The following is a 22306-nucleotide window of genomic DNA, read 5'->3' on the forward strand; positions in this document are numbered from 1 at the left end:
TTTAATATTTGGAGCGGTCTTTCACTGCAATTGGAAATATGTGGCATTTGTAGCTTTCCTTTGATGGCACAGTAAGATTCCTGGCTCTTCACCTCATTTGGCTCCGAGGTTGCATAGCTAAATAATCTTCATATAATGTTTCCACCTGGATATAAAACCAAGCATTTTCAAATCCTTTCCATTGCAACGTATCTACATTTATTTACAATGGACAATTCTGGGTCATATTCTAACATACACAGGTGGTTGGCTAAGAGGAACTTAGTCTGCACCTTTGAGCACATGGAAAATTCACCTCAGGTAAAGATTTAGGACAAGATCAATAGTAGGAAGAAACTGGGTTGGTTTTTTTTTTGTGAGAATCTTTTGCTACTAAGGAAATTCTTCAAAGAAGCACAAATTTATACTTATAAATTCTTCTTTAACAAATAATTGCAATGGGCTTCACGTTGAGTTGCAATGGGCTTCACGTTGATCATCTTCCTGATGATCTGGAATGCTCCAGTGCAGTGGTGTGTTTCAAATTTTTTTACTACTGGTTCTGTGGGTGTGGTTTGGTGGGCATGGCATGGCGTTTTGGGCGTGGCTTGGTGGGCATGGCAGGGGAAGGATACTGTGAAATCTCCATTTCTTCCCAATCAGCTGGGACTTGGGAGGCAGAGAATAGATGGGGGTGGGGCCAGTCAGAATTTTTACTACCGGTTCTCCGAACTACTCAAAATTTCCACTCCCGGTTCTCCAGAACTGGTCAGAACCTGCTGAAACCCACCTTTGCTCCAGTGCCACCAAATGAGGGTTTTTTAAAATCAAAGATTATTGACATTTTGTTAATTCAAAAATTGTTTCATTGACTTCATTAACCACCCTTTAGGAGAGCAATTTCACCCTAGTGCTGCAGTTGTTTCTAATGAAATTATTCCTGCTACAAAGAAAACTCCGTAGGGCTGATTTAGCAGTACCAAACCTCTTATCATGTTTTTTTCCATTTTCTATAGGACTTCTTGCTAGATAAGTGTTCTCAAGGAAATAATCTACAGTACCTGTAAATTTTACTCAACTCCGTTAAAAGTGAGTTTCCTGTGATAACCAATGGAAGATAACACTCTACCAATTGAATAATGGACCACATCTCATGATGAATACACATTTCTATGAGCCAGTATTCTTTAAACCTTTCAAAACCTTTTCCTTTTTAAAAAGAAAAAGTGAAATGAATGCTGAAATATTTTGCTATATTTACAAATTCTATTATAAATCTTAATGCAGTTATGAATTTGGACGTAGCAACATATTTCAACAACATCTATGTAAAACCTGTTCAGGGAAGTGAGGTCAGCATAACAGTGAACATTTTAAATACTTGCTGTGGATTACAGTGAATGCTGAAAACCCATTTTACTCCAAGGTATAATAAAACAAAAGCAGCACATTCTGTATCTTGGAAGATATTTGTGGAATACATTCAAATTCAAATTATTCAGAGAATACTGAAGTTCAGCATAAATATGATTTAAGAAATATTATAAATTAGGCATTGATGCTCACAGGGCAGAGATAGAATATATTATCAAGGAGTATTCATGATCTTGAAGCACACAACAATAAAAGGGATTATTTCAAAGACACACAAATCTCTCTTAAATGAATTTATTAAGCAATGTCATTTATAATCATTCCTTTAAAACAAGGCACTTCTAAGTCCATTACTTGTCTTAAACTGACAAAACAATATATGATAAAATTATACAGTGATAATTATGCATTTTCATAAGGACAAAGAGGCTATATCTCAAGCTACAATCAAAGTTAATCAAAAAGAAGCTGAGACACTAAAGATAATTTCATTGGACTTTATAATGTAAGTCGTCCAATCATCAAAGAACTATGAGCCTTTAACAACACTCACTAAGGTTTCCATACAATATAAAACCACAAAAGTTACTCTAGAGATTATATAGCTGTATTATTGTTTAAATTGCCCGAACATGTTTGGCTTCTATAGGACATTTTTTATAATAATGCAATCAAGTAAGTTTCTACTTTTGTTTTATTTGGATTCTATATTGGTTTCATTGGCCATGACTGGATGATGACACAAACCATCTGCTCTTACTTACTACTTTCCATATTACACCCTGTTTCCCCGAAAATCAGTCATCCCCTGATAATAAGGCCAATCGGGCTTTTGAGTGCATGCACTAAAATAAGCCTCCCCCCGAAAATAAGCCCTCCCCAAAAATATTTAAACGCAGAGCTGGAAATCAGGTAAAACGGCAAGAGGAGCTCCATCTTGCACCATGCACCCCAAAATAATAAGACCTCCCCGAAAATAAGGCTAAGCACTTATTTCGGGGTTCAAAAAAATATAAGACAAGGTCTTATTTTCGGGAAAACATGGTATTTTATTCCATGTACTTAAAGAAAGGAAGAGGGCTGTTGGCTACTTGTGCCCTTCCAGCCAGCCCTACTTCATTAGCAGGTATTTGAATCACTCTCTCATCCTTCCTCTTTCCAAATGTAATATAGGCTTGTGCCATTGCCCCTCCATTCATGACACTCAAGATAACTCTAGTGAAACCTCCTCCTCTCCTTCAGCTGACCCTGGAACTGCCTGCCACTTTGTTGTGGGGAGGGGAAACAAAGGAGCTGTGGATCATGAAGAAATCCACATCTCTGCTCCCCATTCTGACATGTCTCCAAAGACTCCCTCCCCCCAGGGAGAAAAAAAAGGCTCCCTTACAACTGCCATCATCCCCCAGCCAGTCCCAGCTTGCCAGGAGATATTTGAATTGCTCCCTCATTCTTCCTTCAGTGGTCACTGCAGTTAAGACATTTCAAATGGGCTCAGTTCAAAGCAGCCAATGGCCATTCACTCATTAATCCCTGCTGTCAGCTGATTGGGCACCGAGGTTGGAAAGAGGGCAAGGATATGCTCCTCATGCCATGCAACCTATTGGTTCCTGGGAAGAGTAGTTGGTGGCACTGAAGCAGCCACAACTTTGCCAAATTTCAATCCCACAGGAGTCATGGGTCCCAGACTTTGGACGGATTCTGTAAGTTAGACCACCTGAGGTACATAGATTCAAAAAATTGTTACTTTATGATACATCATTTTACCCAATTGAAGGTTACAAAGTACCAAGTAGAAGTTTTAGTATCATATAGATTGCAAATGGGTTCTCCATGTCATTATTCTCACTAAAAGGTTGATATTGCAGCATTGGAAAGATAAACCTATGGCTCCATTTATCCAATGGATTGAAAACCTGACTGTACTCATGTATAGATTGCCTATAGACCTAGACTTTGTATAGATAAATATAATGGAAAATAATTTATAGTTTATAAATAGTTTATTTAAAAAATTATATAGAAAGCAGTAGCTTTAAAAAAGATGTATTAGAAATATATGCATACTAGAATAATATTTGCATTTACATACAGTGTATATATAGTGTTGTAATTGTTGTTATGATGATATAACTGTTCGTTGTATTTCTTTCATGTTTTTATTAAAGCATTTTTATGTGGTCTTTTTTTCTCTTTGAGAATGTGTTTTACTACCACTATTATCTTTCTGTTCTGCTCTTTTTGTTTCTATTATTTAAAATCATTAAAAAAGAAATATATGCAAAATTAAAAGTTGCATTTTATCTGCTGGGCACTCTTTAGTTTGCAAGGTTAAAAGTGAACAATTATTAACAAAATTAAACAATAGACCTTTGCATGTTTTACCGGCTATTTTGCCTAAGCCACAGGATATTTCTGCAAGTATGTGGGAAAATGTGCATTCCATTTCTGGAAACTTATCTATGCAAGCCAATAAATTAGTTGTTTTTTTTTTTTTAAAGTGAAAACTGTGTTTCCGGAGCTGAACTACCCTGTGACTGGGGAATCTATGAATTCCAGCCTCACCCATTAATTAGCTTAAAGGAATACTATTTAGGCAGAGACCAACTTGGGTCCTTTCAATGGGAAGAGAAAAAAAAAGATGCAGGGAGATTTAGAATTACCGTAAGTACATTGGTATGAAATTAGAAGGTGGGGAGGCATGGAATTTTAAGGGCCTTAAATAGGCACACTCACAAAATGGCTACTATACTGGGCATACCTGGTTGTTTCTCTAAAGGTGAATTACCCAATCCATGACCAAATTTTGTTGGCTCAAAAGGTATTTTTATAAAAGAAATACGAAGTTTGAGAAGTGTATTTAGCATTGTGCTTGTGATTGCAATGTCCAGTTTACTGAAAAGTTCAAAGAATAAACTTGGTAGCCTCCAAATATTTAGAATGTCAAACCACGTCAATTATCAACTACCCGTATTTTTCGGCGTATAAGACGCACCTTTTTCCCCCCTAAAAGGGGGTGAAAATTTAGGTGCGTCTTATACATTGAAGGTAGCCCCGTCCACCCACTGGCCCCCACCCTTTGGCCTCTGCCTCACAGCAGTTACCTCCTTGCAGCAAACAGCGAGAAAAAACAGCTCCTTTCAGCTTCAGCACAGTCTAATTAGCACAAGTTGATTGGATCTGCCTCCCGCTGGATCTGACTCTCAGCTGTTTTGCTCGGGCCTCTGCTGCTTGCTGCAAGGAGGTAAATTGCTGGAGCAGATTTTTGTTTTTTTGCTTGTACTAATCAAGCTATGCTGAAAACAAAAATGAAAGTAAAGCAGGCTGTTTGCTGTAACGAGGCAAAATTGCTCAGAGGCAGAGGCAGATTTCCTTTTCTTGTTTTCCTCACCAAAAAAGGTAGGTGCGTCTTATAGGCTGGTGTGTCTTATACTCCGAAAAATACGGTAAATGTTATGTGGCTAAAACCAAGGGGACAGCAGACTCTTAAAACTTTTGTCAAAATGAGGAAAGCAGCATACTAATATTAAGCTAAATGCCTGTGCCTTTTGAACATTTATGCAACATTGTGACATGCACTGAAAAGGAGCAGGGCTTGAATCCCAAAATTGCAACACTGCCTGTATTATTTTGACTCCCTCATCCTCCCTGCAGATGTTATGCCAAACATCTCAAAGACCAAGGCAATCTACCTATGTTACTCTTCTGTAAAACTCTGACTAAATTCAACTACCACTTTCGTATCTCTGCAACTACTACACAAGTTTAAAGTCATTGTATTGTGGACCACTTACTTAAGAATGTAAAAGAAATCTTTATCACTCCAGAGAAAGCACGCAATATTAATTAGACATGCAAAGCAGATTTACAATTGCTCTCTTCCCATAATTAAGAGAAAAAGTTATATGAATATAACTGCAATGCCTTAGTAATATTTGGAGCCAGTTTGGTGTGGTTAAGGCAACAGGATAGAAATTAGGAAATAATGAATCCTCCCTTAGATTCAAAGTCTATTGGGTATCTTGGGCCAGTCATTCTCACTCAGCCCCAGGAAGCAAGCAAGGGCAAACTAATTCCAAAATCTTACTGAGAAAGCTGTAAGGACATGTCCCGTTATCAGGAGATAAAAGACAAACAAAAACCCTAACCTAAAGGCACCAGAAAGAATAGTCTTATTCACTTCTTTTGGTTCTCCAGCTGATATGTTACTTAATTAAAATATGGCAAAAGTAACCTATGTAAGTAAGTAAGTAAGTAAGTAAGTAAGTAAGTAAGTAAGTAAATAAGTAAATAAGTAAATAAGTAAGTAAGTAAGTAAATATCCATCCGTTGTAGAAGGCAACAATTCCGATTCCCAATTCTGGATTGTAAAAAGCAAGGATCTGTCATTATTCCTTGTTTAGTATTTATAACTATGTTTACATCTTTCTAAGGGTCTCAAGGAAGAAGTTTATCAATGAGGGGGTATTTCTTTTACAAGTCCTTGTTCCTGAGTAACTGATAACAATTCCCTGAGCATACAGAATCCGTACAATGCATGACACAGCATGAACTTTAACAGTTCCACCAGGATAGTCCCCTGCTTACAGAATGTTTCGTTTGTCCTTTCCATTGTGGTTTTTAAGAGATGGAAAGATTCTCAGTTATTTCTTTTTAAATACAACTGTTTCCCAAAATAAGATGTACTTCTGAAATCCCATGGTTGGTTCATCAACATTGTATTTGGGGGCGGGGGAAATACACAATATTGCCATGCATTTGTAACTCCTCTGGGGAATGAACTGGGCGGAAAAAATAAATGAATCCATTTTGTGCTTTCCCAGTTCTGTCTTTTTTTTCTCTCTCACTAGAAAAGGTTCAACTTTTACCAAAGATGAACAAATCTTTCACTAAAACAGATGCTCTTAATGACTTTCCTGTTGCTAACTTCTGGCTCATCCCAACCTCATGGACTGGCGACCTCTTCTCAACCCATTTCAGTTCTAACTCTATTTCCTTTCAGTTTCTCTTCGTCAATTGCAGATCACAAATGCTTTCAGGAGTTAGCTACTGCTGACTGGGTGAAAGCGAAAGGCAGGTGGCAAGAGAGCAAAGAGGACAAGGAAGGGGTATCAGCACAGAAAACGAAAGCATAGTAGAAATATGCTGAGAAGCACATTCCACTCAATGGAGAGGTACACAGGAGAGAATTCCTCAATGTTTTTGTTGCTTACAAGGTACATGGGTTGGTTTAGGCCCTTGCCATGCAGTTGACATAATGTCTTTATCAGTGATGGGGAACCTTTTCAGCACCAAGTGCCGAAAAGGGAGTGCATGCACGTCTGGGCCACAACTCAGAAGAGGAGCTGCCCAGGGCGCATGCGCGCACTCAAAAATGAACTTTCAGTTTCAGCTACTGAGCATCTGGTTTCAACCAGCTATTCTTCCAGGTTTCTAGCGCATATGCGCACGCAACGATCAACTGGCCAGTGCGCATGCTCCCGCAGGAAAACAGAAGACCAGCTCTTCCAGTTTCTGGCACTGCCGCATGCAAAAAGACCAGCTGATTGTCACGTGCACATGTGCGCCAGAAACCCGGAAGAAGTGAAAGTAAAAAGAGGGAAATGAAATGGATTGTATTAGTGGTATAGGCGCAGATTTGTGTACGTTGGTTGCAATAACTTTGTATGTATATATGTAAAATATTGTATTTTTAAAAATGAAAATGAACTTTGTTAAAAAAAAGAAAGAAAGAAACCCGGAAAAGGAACAGGCAATGCCACACATGCCAGGTGACATGTCTCTATGTGCCACTTCGGGCACGCGTGCCATAGGTTCACCATCACCGGTCTATATACTGCAGCAAATACATCTACCAGTATAATCTTTATCCCTATAATATGAATCATTTTTAATCTCTTAATGTGTATTTCAATCACTCTTTCAAGCAGCTTCTTGGACAAGTACTTTAAAATAGCAAAGCAATGCTTTAGTCTTGTAAATATATTTTCAATAAAGAGGAAATGTATCCCTTCCCATGGGTTGATAATGGTAGCCAGAAAGGTTTCCTAGCTAAGAAACATGATCAGATTTGGGAATCTAGGGGCAATGCCTTCACCTCTAGAAGAAAAGGGTTTGCATTCCTTTTGATCCCCATCTCCAATTTTCCTTTTTGCCTTTACTTCAGCTGCATATCTGCCAGTGAAATACAACAATAAGACATTTCTAAGAAGGTAACATTTCAGAAGAACAAGTAGAACAACTAGGGAATTGTAATAAATGAAAAAAGTTTAGAACTTTCCACTTAGCTGGCACTGAAACCTCAAGAAACAGAGAGATCACAAAAGATAATATTGCAGCAGAATTTTTGTGCTTGTGATTTACCCAGCTATCTTTAAATATTTGAGGAAAGATAGGCTAAATACATTTCTACACATTTGGGGGGGGAGAAGAGGTACTATTATAGAACCAAGCTAGTACAGAGAATGATAAATTGTCCTAGTTACAGAAAAAAGTGTGTTTTGGAATGTGGGCAGAATGATGTTAAGAATTGCAAGAGGAAGCAACTATTCCCTAACTATGATACTGAACACTCAACATAGAGGCGGGTTAAGAATACTTCACCTTTTTTCAGTGGAACTGTGGGTTTGGCATTCCTGTAAGAAATTCATTTTCTTTGTCTTTCAGTGGCCTAGGGCAGGGGTGGGCAATTGTGGCTCTTTTACAACCTGTGGACTTCAATCCCAGAATTCCTGAGACAGCCAAGCCAAGCTGTCTCAGGAATTCTGGAAGTTGAAGTCCACAGGTTGTAAAAGAGCCACAATTACCCACCCCTGGCCTAGGGGATGGGGGTTGTAATCCAGTATGTGGGGTCCATCATATTACCTAGTTTGGTAACAAAACGTCTTCAAGAAAACCACCAAAGTCAGAGAACACTAAGGACCCCACAGTTCAACCTTGAACTACAAATATTCTCTCCATTTGTACCCTTCCCCTTCCCCTTGCCTATTTTCTGCTTTGTTATTTCTTTTTTGTGTCACCCTCTCTGCCCTCCCAGTGTCTTTGCTTTGATCTTCTTGAGCTTGGTGGCATTTCTGCAAGTCACCATATTGCACTGTCTTCCAATCAGAGCAGCGACTGGCCTTATTAAACCTGTGCCCTCTTAAGTTTTGGATTCAGTGTTTCCATCCTTTGCCATGAGTTATGCTTATTTATTTAGATAATTATACTTTATTGACATAAATGCCTGTCTGTTCGCGTAAATGCTCAAGGCAGCTTACAAGCATTGTTAAAGTTATAATGTAAAAACGTAACTGTAAAATCAATTCAATTAAAATAATAGCTTCAGATTACTACCATTCAAATATAATTAAAACAATATTAAAGGCTTGGTGATAAGTCTTCTCTTTGTTTTTTTCTTAAATCCTGGAAGAGAAGGCCAAAGGCATTTCTTAAGAGACAGTGATGTTTCTAACCACTAATTTATTTACAGTATTTGATTCCCCCCCCCCAGCTTTATTTTGCACAAAGCAGTCAACAATAACCCTGTGGGGTAGGGTTTGCACGGTTACATCATGCCACAAGCCCCGCCTTTTCATACTTGTATTGCAACATCACATCAGACTGTATGAGCAGTGGAGGAAGTTGCGTAGCAACATTGCAATGCAAGTTTTGTCATCTGTTTTCCCCTGCAAACGCATTCCATAGCTGTAGAGCTACCCACGAGAAGATCATCTGCTCTATACCACACAGCCAGGTTTCTGGTAATTTAGCTAATTTCAAAAGGTCTTTTCGTCAATCTAAGTAACCAGGGAGTTTAATAAGAGAAGAAGCAGCCACTATGGTTGGGTGACACTGGTAAGAAGTTCAGGATATCTGGAAAGATGCAAGTTGAAATAAGATGTCCTACTATTTGAAGAACTAAGCCTTACAGAGCCCAACACGTTTCACATTTCATGCTGCTGAGTTGTCAGTTTTATAGCCATCCATTATATATACATCATGCAGGAAGTAGACTGAAAGTATCTGGTCCCAGGATGCTAGGATGAACCAACATTGGGAGGATTATGTATCTGAAATACTTTTCACAATGGTCATACAGACTACTTTTAAGATCAGCACAGTTCTTAACAGCAATCCTTAAACTCTTACAAAACTACGGTAAGATCCAGCTGTGGGTTCTACTTACCTTTACTACTGGTTCGCAACGGGAGCACGCACACACACGTGCTTCTGCGCATGCGCAGATTGTCAATTATGACGTCTGGGCAGGTGGGCAGAGCCTCCCACCACTTTTACTACCGGTTCTAAAGGACCGGACAGAACCGGGAGCAACCCACCACTGGTAAGATCCAATAGGAAAAGGTGGACTACCTCAGTCACATGTATCTTGAAGTTTGACCTGGATATGCTGGACCCTGCCAGCAAACCCAAGAATTACACAGTTCTAAAGCCAAACATTTTCCTATCCACAATCCTCCAGGATTTATTAAAAATGTCTTCCCTTGCAGGGAGGCTCCAAAAATTATTGCAACTGAGTGACAAGATCTTGGATGTGACGAGTTGAATCAGGTTTCTTTCAGCTATTGATATAATGTTATGATCCCAAAGTGGATTGCTCTCTTTATACAAGCAAATAGGGTTGATTAGGATCACCACCACCTATGTTTATTTTACATATGGATTATAAACATAAAACATAAGACATGAGAAAGTATTTCTTAAAGGGGGGAAAAAAAGCAGATCCATTTTTTTCTACAACTGAAATAGCAGCTTAAAGAGCATTTGAAAGGCATCCCCTGTATTTGTCACTGAAGGGAAAAAATGTCAAGAGGAAATTAAACATTTGTTTAATCAAGTGCAAGACAATAGGAAATAGCTGGGCACAGAAAGCTGGGAAGGTAAAGGTAAGTGGGAAGTAACTAGAATGCTTAGGATGATCCAAAAAGTGAATTCTTTATGATCATAAAACTAAAAAGGGATTGTGGAAAAAATGGAAACTGAGAAAATGGAAACATTTAATGCAGTGGAAATAAAAGCTAAAGCTGAAAATGTCAAGCCAGTTTTTCACCGGTGTAGTGGAAAAAAATTACAGAAAAGGGATGAAGGGATAAAACTCAAAAATGTCCATATGTTAATTAATAATCCCTAATGTATGGATCAAAATTATTATTACAGAGCTTGACAAAGAACAAGAAAGGGGCAACTAAAATAAAGGCTAGGCCACTCCCCTGTAGTGAAAGACTTTCTGAAATTAAAACCATCAAGTGCCCAACATCCAGAGGCTTGTTTGTGAGCTTCTCAGATGCATCTGACTGATCTCTGTGTACTGGGTCAGGTTGTAACACTGACTTACTGCAGCCTTCAGGCTAAGCATTCCTAACATTATATAACTGGGGTTTACCCTCAGAGATCAAAGGGAATTATTTTTTATTTTGATTTGACCAAGTCTTGCACTTTATTCCTAGATTTTATGTTAGCATTCATACAGTAAATGACTGACCCCAGTTCTCCAACATCTCAAACTAACTATAAAAAGAGAAGGGGTATCAATAAAACTCCTTTATTATCTGCAAGTATGATAGAACATGACATCTCCTAGAATCAAACAAAACAAGAGGTCATGCCATTGGCATGATTGAACAGGGGCTTCTACAGTCTTGAAAGAAAAAAAGTGAGAGAAAAGAGGCAAATGTTAATTATCTCATATTTTCCTTTCCTCCTCTTTTTTCTTTAACTCACCTTTGCTATCAGACAAGGTTAAAATCAGTTTGCCCAAATAAAATTTGGAGCAATAAATGGCAGATGTATTGATCCTTTCATTGCCTTTTGTTTTAAACTCATCCAATTTCTATGCAATTGTTCACCTCCAAAAATCTACTTTTTAAATTATTAAATCAATTCGTCTTCTGTCCTACTTCCCTGCAAACAAATGCTACTGAATTACAAAACAGATGTGATGTAACCTGTCCTTATTAGTTCAACTTTGTTGCAGGGACCCTTTAGCAAGTGAATGGACAAAGACATGTCAATAGACATCCGCAATAAAGATATTTTTTTCTTTTTAAAGCCTATTAATAAATCATTTTGCCATCAATGCTACATATAACTTCAACCGATGCTCTTATCAGCAATCAGATTTAAGAAATAAGAAGATCAGATTTAAGAAATAAGAAGTCAGATTTTGCCAAAGGCTTCAATTCACAATTCACATTCTGTACACATTCAATATAACAATGTAAGATATATATTCCACAGTATGCAGGAAACGTGTGTGTAAAATTATTTGGAGGAAAACACTGAAGTATATGCTGCAAGACTAATAATATCCAACTGGTAATTAAATTAGATTAAATTGTACTTATAAATCCACAACTGAAAGCGGATGTGACTCATTTGAATTAGATTGTTCACACTTTGCATGAAAGCTGTTCTCGGCAAAATTAGATTAAACGAACACGATAAACAGGTTTGCTTTCATTTTTTTTACTGGCAGCGACTGGTAGTTGCAGGTTGTAACAGCAATAATTTGGTCTCTTTAATCTGGCTCTCTGCCCAAAGATTATATGGAACACAAGAATCCTAGGAAACTTTATTTTTTACCTTTATGCTTCTTTTTTTTGTAAAAATAAAGGTTTATTTCAAATATCCGAATAAAAATAAATATTTTTAAATGAACTGATAGTCTGCTGCTATCAACAAGTGTCCTTGCTTCAATTCCCCTCTAAGGCTGCTTTGCAAAAGACTTGTTTTCCCTGCATGAAGTCCTAAGTTCATGTGTAGAGAGGTACAGCAGTGTGATATCCTGTAAACCCCCCCCCTCCCGCTTTTTGCAATATGCTCCAGAACAGGGGCTCTGAATAGAACAAGGGGATGACCTCTCCTTGCCCTACTGAGGAGTTAAAAGATGTACTGTAGCAGGACTGTTCTTGCTTTATACCACAGAGATTGATACTGTGTTTCCCCGAAAATAAGACCCTGTCTTATATTTTTTTGAACCCCAAAATAAGCATTTTGCCTTATTTTTGAGGAAGGTCTTATTATTTTGGGGCGTGTGGAGCAAGACGGGGGTCTTCTTGCCGTCTTACCTGATTTCCACCTCTGTCTCCGTAACCCTAACGAGAGGAAATGGCAGGAACCGGCTGCGCATGTACTTAAATATTTTTGGGGAGGGCCTATTTTTTTTGGGGGGGGCTTATTTTTAGAGAGAGCTTATTTTATCACATGCGCTCAAAAACCTGGTTGGGTTTATTATTTGGGGAGGTCTTATTTTCGGGGAAACAGGGTAGAACAGAAGGTGCTTTGGAGCTGAGCAGGAGTGCCGAAAGCAAATTCCAGTTCTCCAAAGTTAGCTCCATCCTGAACTATTTGGCTTCCTCCAGGAGCAACCAACTCAAATGTATCCATAACATTCTTCTTATGATTTTCCATGATTTCTTATCTCTGCTCAAATACAAATCAAGGGCTGGGCTCAACAAGCAGATTGAATAATATCTTGGTTTTCCTCAGAATTAGTCAGGGTTTCAGATGAAATGATTAGTAAATATTAATTAACAAAAACAAATATCAGTATGAATATAGTGCATACTTATTTTTCCATCACTGGTTAAAGATTGGGCATAAATGTATACCTAGGATGGCTTTCTGTGCATCTTTCTCAAATATATAATGTGAAAATAACATGGCACAAACATCTGTGGGCCTTGCACTGCAGTGATGTCATAGGAATCTTGCTCATGTTAATGTTAGTCAACCAAGATTCCAGTCTGGTGAGAGAATGATAGGACTTTTATTAGGGAATTGTGAAACGGAAATGAGTTTCTTACGAAAGACACCCATGACTTTTTAGGAATTTGGGCTCATGTGTTGGTCAGTCAGCTGAAAAAAAAAACACTTGGATGCATACAGGAAGTACATAAATCATGCAAGTTTATGCATTAAAAGATTGTGAGGAATGCAGTCTTACTCAACAGAGACTAATAAAACGTTTGAACATTCTTGACATAGATGTTACTTGTATCATAATTCCTGTAAAAGGAGAATAGTAACTGGGTCTAGAAAAGCCATTCTCTAATATGTGTCAAGACTTTTTGTTAGGATTACCAATGCTCTATCCAATGCTGTTAAGGGATTCCACTTTCAGGATCTTTGGGTATATTTACTGTGTACTTCCATGAAGAAAGCAAGAAATGTAAGAAGTGATTAAGGAGGAATTCTTGACCTGTGCCTGTTCTTATCAATAAAGGCCAGAAGCCCAACCTTAATTATCAAAAAGAGGCAGATGATGGCACCTCTTATCACACTGAGGCTTTGCAAATGGGGTGGCATGAAATCATAAACATTTAATTCTTAAGTGTCTCAGCCTGGCTAAAAAAAATGATTCTCAGACACAAGTGGGTTGAATTAAAATACTTATTGCAAACAAGACTACAGCCTCAAACATAATAGATGATGGATCACTTGGTGGCCTTTGGTGGTTTGGAAATGTTTACATAATGGCTTTCTCTGCCTTGGGAACTGCTGGTTCCCACCTCATCAGCCTCAAACTTTAGAATCATTGCCTTATGCTACCACTGCCACCAGCAGCATTGGGAAGTCACTTCTCCTTCCTCAGAAATCAGTGGGGTCAAATGTCCTATGAAGAAAAACAACAAGATTACTAGCTGTGGAAGTGACGTCATCCGGACCTCCAGGCAGGCAGCCCATTTCTATTACAACTGGCCACCCATACAAACCATAAAACATTTAAATTTTATCCCTGTATTACCTTGTTTCCCCTTTCCCTCCCCATTCCTTATTTTCCCTGTATCATCACTTTTCTATCTGCAAGCCTAAGGACAGGAGATGCTTTATTTTTATTATTCCCGAAAGTTGAAGAGCAGGATAAAAGAGCCTTGGTAGTACAGTGGTCTAAGGCACCCTGTTATTAAGCTGGTTATTAAGACCAGCTGCCTGCAATTACTGCAGGTTCGAATCTCGCCAAGGCTCAAGGCTGACTCAGCCTTCCATCCTTTCTAAGGTAGGTAAATTGAGGACCCAGTTGTGGGGGCAATAAGCTGACTTTGTATAAATATACAAAAGGATGAAGGCTATTGCTGAGCACATTGTAAGCCGCCCTGAGTCTCCGGAGAAGGGCGGCATATAAATCAAATTTAAAAAAAAAAGCCTTCATCAAATAAATGAAATAAAATATACAAGGAATACAAGAGAAAAGCTGATAGATCCACACATATTTATTCGACAATTACTTCAGTCTTTGGTTATAACTCAGGTTCAATGGACAACTTTTAGCAAAGTAAAACCTAATTCAAGTGGAATCAGTAGGACTGGGCAAGCAACCCTATGCAGTATGTATTAGTTCCAAAATCAGCCTCACTGAATGCCTAAAAATTCTTAACACTGAGGCTGGGCTGCAGTTTAAAGCAGTGTTTCTCAACCTCATCAATTTTAAGATGTGTGGACTTTAACTCCCCAAATTCTTCAGCCAACATGTCCATGCCTCTTAAAAGATGTGGAGGTTGAGAAACACTGTTCTAAATCATCAACTGGCATGATTACTTTTAACCCTAACTGCACTTGTGACTGGTAAACCTCTGGAATTGCGGTAAAACAGGTATATAGAAATTCTATCCCAGTAATGGCGAACCTTTTCGGCACTGAGTGCCAAAAAAGGAGCGTGCACGCTTGTCTGGGCCACAACCCGGAAGAGGAGCTGCCCAAGGTGCATGCGCGCCCCCGAAAATGAAGCTGCGATTTTTGGCGTGCATGCCAGCTAGTCTTCCAGGTTTCTGGCACGCATGCACACACGACGATCAGCTGGCCAGCTCTTCCAGTTTCCTGCACTGCCGCACTCAAAAAGGCTAGCTGATCGTCATATGTGCATGTGTGCCAAAAACCCGGAAGAGGAATGGGCGACAACGCACGTGCCAGGCGACATGGCTCTGTGTGCCACTTCGGGCACGTATGCCATAGGTTTGCCATCACGGTTCTATCCCATAGAATACAGACAAGCCATAGGGTTCCCTTTAGACCCAAGCCTTCTCAACAAAGCTGTGTCAACTTTTTGCCAGACATAGAGAAGTTCTATTCAATAGTCAACTGCAGGTACAGGTTCCTTACAAACTGCCTCATGCAGTGACTGTTTGAAGTTATGATGGTGCTAAAAAAATGTTGCTATCCATCCTCACACTTAAGACCATCGCAGCAGCCCACCGTTGTGTAATCACAATTCATTTGCTTCGCAACCATTTGGATGCATTTATGACTGTCGCAGCATCCTTATTACAGAACTGCTGTCCATATACTTCACAACTTGCTTGCAACAAGCTGAGTTAATACTGTGCAAAATGGAAAGTGGAAGTAGAATTGCAACTTACAACCATATGATTTTTTTCATCTAGTGACTGTGTGCCAGTCCCAAGTGCGGTCACTAAGCAAGGAGTACCAGGAAGAGGGTTTTTTTGCTATTCTATGTGAAAACTTTTTAAAACGTTCACTGGTTTAGTAAAAACCTTTAAAACCCCAAGGGTGGATAGAGGCCATTTTTAAGCGATATTCATCTTTCTCTATTAAAATCTCTGTATTAAAATCAAGTTTTTCAAAAAGCTGCTTTTGGTGCAAGTGGTAGTTTTAACTGCCCCCACCCACACCCCTGTACTGTGGAAAAGCTGTTTCAGATTACTCAATGTCTTACTCATAACAATATACCTGAATTCTGAGATCAGTGGAGATTCTACTTGTGGATCTGCTGGAACATTAGCAAACAAAAGTAACAGGAACTCTTAAATTGTGGCTCCCTGCTTCTGAAATTTTGTTCTTATCAATGTTCAACCTTCCCTAGATTTCCAAGTGAGCCCCAAAGCCTTACTTGTTCAGCTTGGCCTACAATTGATTTAGGACTGATAGTTTATACAGTGCTGTTGGGTTTCAATTGTTCCTCTTGATTTTTTTTTTTTTAGTTCTGTTGTCTGGCTTTGTGAGAGGTTTCTCTAAATGGAGGTTTCTAAATATCTAAAGAGAGATAGCTTGGTGTAACAGTTAAGGCATCAAGCTAGAAACTGGGAGATGGTAACTTCTACATCAGTATAGGTCAGTGATGTCTAACTTTTTTGCTGTCGCATGCCAAAAGCGGGGGGAGCATGTGGGGGTTACGCACATGCGTGCGCACACCCATAATTCAATGTCACCCTCCCAGACATGCGCACATGACCCCACCCCTCAATCTTCCCCCTCCCCCCGCCTTTGGCACTAACGGCAAAAAGGTTACCGGTGGGCCTGGAAGGCCCTATTTTCAGCCTTTCCAGGCTCCAGAGGCTTTCTTGGACCCTGGGGAGGGCAAAAACAGCTTCACCTACCCTCCCGGCAGCCCTTCAGAGGCTGGAAATGGCCCATTTCCTGACTCCTGGTAGGCCCGGAAGGCCTGAAAATCAGTTGGCCGGCACGCTGGAGCTGAGCTAGGGCAACGCTCAGGTGCCCACAGATATGGCTCCGCGTGCCATCATGGGTATAGGCTATCACTACAGCTTTGTCAAATTTACAAAACAACCATGTAGCTCATATATGCATATATAGCCTGAAAAATCTATTTACCTTATTACACTACAACAAACACAAATACTGAGTATTATAATGCTATCATCATGCAGGTAGAAATGAATGTTGTTTCCAACGCATTTCACCAACACAAACATATTCAAAATATAATCAGGTCCCAACAATTTAAACATTCAGTAAATATGCAGTAAAATTAGCATGGATAGACTAGTTCACATGGTATATTATTCCCCTAAGTATAAATATCACTTAATAACTTGAGTTAATAAAACTATTACTTTAACCATAATTTTACCAGCCATCACAAATATTTGCCTTTTACTATAGTATATCAAAACATACCAAAGGTCAATTTTAGTTCCAAAGGAGAACTAAACAATCATGTGTTTGGAGAATAGGAAGAGAGGGGAAGCCAATTAGTCCTATTGTAGAGAAAAATCTTAAATTTTTATTTTTATCATGCCCTCTTCTGATACCAACTAAACAAAGATCTAGTATAATCTAATATAATGGTCCCTCCATTCATTTTTGGACACTCTAGCCTCTAAGATATTCTTATCTTTGCCCAAATTGGCATTTATCAGTTTCTAGAATAATGCTATGTCTTTTCAATTTATGGCAGTCAGGAGAGATTGCCAAGGAGTAATTTTCCTTCTTATGCTTTAGGAGAAGTTTATATTCCCTTTTCTTCATAAGCAGTTCCATTATTACCCATAGGGCACAACTAACTTTTGCTCCCCTTGCCAAATTCCTAACCATAGGACATGCTGTCCTACATTCCGTATCAAATCAGCAGCTATGTTGTTGCTAAGTTGAATTTAAGGTAGAAGGGCCCTGCCTTAGTTCTGGTTTTAAATGGTCAACTGTTTGTTGATAGTAGCTCAGGATAACTGGAGAAGTTGGATCAGCATTAATCAATTTTAAGTTGACTGTCTTGCTAAACGGTTTGAATGAAATACTGCAGTGATTTTTATCAGCTAAATTAACAGCCCATTTATCGTATTTTTCGGAGTATAAGATGCACCGGAGTATAAGACGCATCTACCTTTTTTGATGAGGAAAAGAAGAAAAAGAAATCTCCCTCTGCCTCTGAGCAGTTTTGCCTCGTCGCAGCAAACAGCAAACAGCCTGCTTTACTTTCATTTTCATTTTCAGCATAGCTTGATTAGCACAAGGGGAAAAAAATATGCTCCAGCAATTTACCTCTTTGCAGTAAGCAGCAGAGCCCTGCCTAAAACAGCTGAGAGCAAATCAGCTGAGAGTCGGGAGGCCGATTCAATCAACTTGTGCTAATTAGGCTGTGCTGAAGCTGAAAGGAGCTGTTTTTCTTGCTGTTTGCTTGCAAGGAGGTAATTGCTGCGAGGCAGAGCCCAAAGGGTGGGGGCCAGTGGGTGGGCAGGGCTACATTCGGTATATAAGACGCACCTAAATTTTCACCCCCTTTTAGGGGGGGGGGGGAAAGGTGCGTCTTATACTCCGAAAAATATGGTAATTCATTTTTGGCCTGAAAGTTATAGTGCAGGCAGGCATGTGATCATTGTGTGTTTTCAATATTCTGGTATGTTCAAAGTATATTGGAATGTAATAGGCTGGTGATCACTACAGCCTTGTGGAATAACATCCTTTAAACCAAGGGTGTCAAACTCAAGGCCCACGGGCCAGATGCGACCCGTGGGGGGGCTTAGATCTAGCCCGTGGGCTGCCCTGAAGACAGCGATGCATCGGCCTGCGGTGCCTCTGCCAGCGAAAATGGAGTTTGGGAGGGCCACGTGAGCGCTCGGGCCACCCCAAGCGTCACCGACACAAGTGATGTCGAGTTGACCACGCCCACCCTGGCCACACACCCCGCCCCCCCAGGTCAAACACAAACCTGATGCAGCCCTCAATGAAAATGAGTTTGACACCCTTGCTTTAAACAAAGACAGTCTTTTTGTCAGTGACTCAATGATTACAGCTACCGTATTTTCCGGCGTATAAGACGACTTTTTAACACATGAAAATCTTCTCAAAAGTCGGGGGTCGTCTTATACGCCGGGTGTAGTTCTCCTGTAACCAGGCAGACCAGCCCGAAAGGCTCTGACGAGCCTTAAATGGCTCTGGCGATCCCAGCTCTGGCGATCCCAGCTCTGACAATCCCAGCTGAGTTCCCTGCAACTCAGCTGGGATCGCCAGAAACCACGTAAAAGGAAAAAAGTTTTTTCCCTTTTACTCTGGCGATCCCAGCTCTGACGATCCCAGCTGAGTTCCCTGCAACTCAGCTGGGATCGCCAGAAACCATGTAAAAGGAAAAAAGTTTTTTCCCTTTTACTCTGGCGATCCCAGCTCTGACGATCCCAGCTGAGTTCCCTGCAACTCAGCTGGGATCGCCAGAAACCACGTAAAAGGGAAAAAAGATTTTTCCCTTTTACTCTGAGGATCCCAGCTCTGACGATCCCAGCTGAGTTCCCTGCAACTCAGCTGGGATCGCCAGAAACCACGTAAAAGGAAAAAAGTTTTTTACCTTTTACTCTGAGGTTCCCAGCTCTGACGATCCCAGATGAGTTCCCTGCAACTCAGCTGGGATCGCCAGAACCATGGCTCTGACGGTCCCAGTTCTGATGGTCGATCCCATCCCAGCTGAGTTCCCTGCAACTCAGCTGGGATCGCCAGAAACCACGTAAAAGGAAAAAAGTTTTTTCCCTTTTACTCTGGCGATCCCAGCTCTTGACGATCCCAGCTGAGTTCCCTGCAACTCAGCTGGGATCGCCAGAAACCACGTAAAAGGAAAAAAGTTTTTTCCCTTTTACTCTGGCGATCCCAGCTCTGACGATCCCAGCTGAGTTCCCTGCAACTCAGCTGGGATCGCCAGAAACCACGTAAAAGGGAAAAAAGTTTTTTCCCTTTTACTCTGAGGATCCCAGCTCTGACGATCCCAGCTGAGTTCCCTGCAACTCAGCTGGGATCGCCAGAAACCACGTAAAAGGAAAAAAGTTTTTTACCTTTTACTCTGAGGTTCCCAGCTCTGACGATCCCAGATGAGTTCCCTGCAACTCAGCTGGGATCGCCAGAACCATGGCTCTGACGGTCCCAGTTCTGATGGTCGATCCCATCCCAGCTGAGTTCCCTGCAACTCAGCTGGGATCGCCAGAAACCACGTAAAAGGAAAAAAGTTTTTTCCCTTTTACTCTGGCGATCCCAGCTCTGACGATCCCAGCTGAGTTCCCTGCAACTCAGCTGGGATCGCCAGAAACCACGTAAAAGGAAAAAAGTTTTTTCCCTTTTACTCTGGCGATCCCAGCTCTGACGATCCCAGCTGAGTTCCCTGCAACTCAGCTGGGATCGCCAGAAACCACGTAAAAGGAAAAAAGTTTTTTCCCTTTTACTCTGAGGATCCCAGCTCTGACGATCCCAGCTGAGTTCCCTGCAACTCAGCTGGGATCGCCAGAAACCACGTAAAAGGGAAAAAAGATTTTTCCCTTTTACTCTGAGGATCCCAGCTCTGACGATCCCAGCTGAGTTCCCTGCAACTCAGCTGGGATCGCCAGAACCATGGCTCTGACGGTCCCAGTTCTGATGGTCGATCCCATCCCAGCTGAGTTCCCTGCAACTCAGCTGGGATGGCCAGAGCCATGTAAAAGGGAACAAGTTTTCCCCCTCCAGCTTGCTTACCTCAGCTGCTAGTCGCAACGCTTGCCTTGCTTTGCTTGCCTGAATCTATTCAGGCAAGCAAGCAACTCCCTGCCTGCAATCAAGCAAGGAGTTAGTTGTGGACTTCAACTCCCAGAATTCCTCAGCCATCAAAGCAAAGCTGGCTGAGGAATTCTGGGAGTTGAAGTCTAGAAGTCTTAAAGTTGCCAAGGTTGGAGACCCCTGTTCTATTGGGTAAGTTTTTTTCCCATTTGGGAGCTTTAAAAAAAATAGTCAATTGGGGTTTTTTTAGTTGTTCTTTTTTAGACCTAGCCATTTAAAGTTTAGGAAGTTTTAAATTTAGCTTTCATATAAAAATAAAAATAAAATAAAATAAAACAATATTTGTGCAGCTTTCTGAGATTTAGTGTGTTTCTGTAGTGTTTCACTCCAACTACACAAACACACAAAATCTCACAAAGCTGTATGTGGAATTTTGTGTGTGTAAAGTGTGAAAGTTGGTTTTTTGGACTTTTTGTGGCTGTGTGAGGTTCCTGCTTGTTGCAGGGGCCATTTTGGGTCTAGCACAGCTGCTTTTACATTGTAGGTGAGCCAGTTGATGTTTTTTAATTTTTATTTGGTGTGCATTGGAAGAGGGGCAGTCTTATATGGTGAGTATAGCCCAAACCCTATATTTTAACAGGAAAAGTTGGGGGTCGTCTTATACGCCCAGTCGTCTTATACACCGGAAAATACGGTAATTAAGGTAGTATAGTTTAATGAAACATGATTCCAAGCACAAGAAGATATAATTTTTATCGGTTTAGGAACAGACCCCAGGCAAACAGTTCTCTGGAAAAGAAACAAAACAACATTGGAAGAAACTTTAGCAAATCCAAGGCAGGATCTGTTGTAGCTGTTTGGGAAGGGGAAGGGGGAGAGAGCACAAACTGTATTTCAGGGAAAGCAAGCAGAAACATAATTCATTCATTTGTATTTCCAAACATTCATTTCAGTAACTGGTAACAACTAGAAGGCTGGCACAGCATTTTATGACTATAAATGGCAGATGCTGGAGGATGTACAACAGTTGGGCATGGAAATAATTTAGTCAGCTATTAATATGAAACCAATGTGTTTTAAAAGCCACCATCTGCTTCCAGAAAGAAAAAGGAGGGGGTGGAACAGCATTTCCTGAGGTAAGCAAGGAACTCTTAGCAAAGAATCCCTGGAATTTAGAAAGAAATTTGACTTCTTCCACCCTATATCTTTGTATACACAGCCTCTCTATCTGTATAAAAAGCATGTATGGCACAAATGAACATAAAGCATTATTTATGGTAGGGAATAACAGAGCTGCATAATAAACAAGAAGGGGGAAGCATGATTTTGTTGCATTATAATAATTTGGCCTACTAGCTCTTAGCTGCAAAAATCCAGATGGCCATAAATGGCCACAAGCAAAAATCAACAATTCTATCTTTTTGTCACCATCTAGGGATTGTCTGGATTTTTGCAGCTCAACCATGTTCTGTCTATTAATACGGTACTGCAAAACATTCTATGCTTTGAAAAAAACATAAAAACTGCAGTAAAATCATGGTTAAGGGAAACAACAATGGATTTAAATAGTGAATTATAAATAAGAGCTACATAAGCAACTCTAATGCAATCTCTTCAGAGGTACTAAACTCCTGATCCCCATCCAGAGGAAGGAAGAAACAGGTGCATGTACAAGTGTCCTTATCACTGTTTTTATGAAGTAGCAATAATAGCTAACTCTTGTTTCTATTGTTCTATCTTTCAAGCGTATCTTTCT

General features: G+C 40.1%; 1 protein-coding gene across 2 annotated transcripts in view; it reads right to left on the reverse strand.

Annotated features, from left to right (window-relative positions):
- MAP3K5 (mitogen-activated protein kinase kinase kinase 5) overlaps positions 1 to 22306 on the reverse strand; it is a 106910-nt gene that overhangs the window by 71655 nt on the left and 12949 nt on the right. The window lies entirely within an intron of this gene.

The sequence above is a fragment of the Pantherophis guttatus genome, chromosome 1 (genome assembly GCF_059756535.1).
Source record: "Pantherophis guttatus breed Tessera chromosome 1, ASM5975653v1, whole genome shotgun sequence".
NCBI lineage: Eukaryota > Metazoa > Chordata > Lepidosauria > Squamata > Colubridae > Pantherophis > Pantherophis guttatus.